The sequence below is a fragment of the Colias philodice genome, chromosome 28, assembly GCF_061535455.1.
Source record: "Colias philodice isolate Cphi_HAF_F1 chromosome 28, ilColPhil1 Martin Lab GWU primary, whole genome shotgun sequence".
Taxonomy (NCBI): Eukaryota; Metazoa; Arthropoda; class Insecta; order Lepidoptera; family Pieridae; genus Colias; species Colias philodice.
In genome coordinates this window covers 2,688,949-2,691,508 of record NC_143113.1, presented here as the reverse complement: position 1 = coordinate 2,691,508, position 2,560 = coordinate 2,688,949, and positions in this window count along the sequence as shown.

The following is a 2,560-nucleotide window of genomic DNA, read 5'->3' as shown; positions in this document are numbered from 1 at the left end:
GTTTTTGTTTTATTTCTATTTTGATATGCAGACCCGATCGATCTTAAAGACCGACTTCTATCTCAACTCAAGAAATAGGTACCTATACCACAAGTAATATAATAAATAGTACCACGTTAAACTCAGACGTAAAAATTATTATATATGGGTGATTATACAAAAATGGGGTAACTCGATGTCATCAGCCAATTTAAACAAAGTCTTATTATATTTTATTCAAATAACAATCTATTTTAAAACAATGAAGCGTCCTTTATTTGGTCACTCAATTTCACTTCCTTATTTAAAATACAAATGAATAAAAAAAATAAATTAATACCTCAAACGTCAGTACTTTGGCATGTCACAACTCCGAAAACCGACAATCAAGTGACTATCGTTTAAACATTATCATCGATTTAAGAAAACTTACTAATTCACTACAATCTTTGATGTACATAGTATTATATACTACAACTTTCATAACGCAATGTTTTCCATTTTATTTAAAAAATAAAATTAAACTTTGTCATCGTTTTCACTAGTCAGTCCGTTGTGTGTTTTTTAAATTCAAAATTCTCGCTAAATATCACCAAGTCGAGGTCAAATCCCTGTCTAAGTATTAATGTTGGTAATGAAGTTACTTGTGCACCGCATATTTTGACGGCCGTCATAACTGTACCAGCGCTAGGGTTGTGTTTGTCCTCTAAAATCTTGCTGCGCCAGTCAACATTTCAGTCCTATGGTGAGTCGTTATTTTATTGTTAATCCGATTTTTATTTTCATTTATAAATGGTTAACTATGATTTGTAAAAATATAGTTTGTTGATATTAGAAATTAGGCAAAAAAACCTAATTTGTGATTATAACCTCATATTAAGTCCCTTTTCATCAATCCGCTGGCATCAGTCCTTTGTCAGATATCGCGCCAGAGGACTGACGGGGCCCCATAGTACTGATGACTCTATCATTTTTGAGAACTTTTATCTTGATTGCTATTGGTATAAGCATTTCTATATTATATTTCAGTTAAAAACATCATGCGCCACGCTAAAAGAAACTGAATTTGACTAGGGAAGAAACATTTAAAAAAGAGTAGCAAAGAAAAGAGCTATTGAAACAAACTACTAATAATTTTATTAAAAAGATCTTATTTTCTTTTAATTATTGATTTTGATGCTTTCAGGGCATAGCTTTTTATATTTATCAGATAAATACGTATACGTATAATACTGTGAAGTAAAATTACCTCAAAATAACATAAAAGTTAATTAATATACTTAATAACATTATAAAAATGTCAAGGGGCTCTTATGAAAACTCAGATGAGACTTTCATTCGAGCCTTTGGTTTTTAATTTTATAATAATTAGTACTTTTAACATAAATATTGGTAGATTTTTAGGGCTCCGAACCTCAAAAGGAAAAAACAGAACCCTTATAGGATCACTTTGTTGTCCGTTTGTCTGTTAAGACGTTTTTTTGGAACGCGTGGAGGTATCAATCTGAAATTTATATTGGATACTCAAGATTAAGAACCCTTGGGGCTGTAAAAAAATCAAACTTATAACGCAACGCAATCAAAAGATACCTACATCCGTTAATACTGCAAATTTCCACAAAATTCAATATTCGCAAGGGAATAAAAAAACACACAGGATGCTTGCCGTGTATACAGTCTACTATAGTTTACTTCTACTCGGTAAATAGCAACGTCTTATAACACAGATAAAGGAAAAATTGCTAAAAGTGTAAATTTTAAGTTACAAACATAATAAACAATAGGTTTGTTAGGAGTCCAACTCGCACTTGGCCGTTTTTTTGTTTCTATTGTTTGTGAATTACTTAAAATATCAAGTAAAACTAATTCATAGTAGTAAAAGTTAAGTGAGAGAGTAAGAATATTCACGTTGCGTTAAATGTCAGAAGGCTGTTTTAAAAATTGAGACATTGTTTTTCCCAGTACCACATATTATTAATTATCATTTTTAAACATGTTAAGTACGTAAAAGACATGTGCCATTATTAAAACTGAGAGATTTGTAGTAATTTTCATTGAATTTCTTTAAGAATATTACAAGTTATTGTTTTTTATCAGTACCATGTTAGCCTCGTCAGTCCCCTGGAGGCCAAATCCAGAAAATTTAAAATATCTCACAATCTATTTAAAAAAGTGGCTGGCCCGATTTGGAACAATATATTCATTAGATTAGCTATCATATACACCCTAATTTGTAACAATCTGATATAAAAAATATAGTAAACAAAATATCCTCAAAAGTTACCCCATTTTTGTATAATGACCCATATATTATTATTTTGGGTACATAGTAACAAAAAGAACATTAACATAGAATTAAAGTTGTGTCTGTAAACGTCTTCATATAATTTTTCTAATTATAAATTGAATCGATTACAAAAGCTACGAAATTCGGTCAGTAAAATTTGGAATGAATATTCAGAGAAAGACTGACAAATAAAACTTTAATTTAAAAACTAAGTTTTATCTCAAAAACAAAACACATAAAGATGACTTTATTACTACCAGTAAGGTAACAGCCACTAACTTCGAGTGTTGTTTA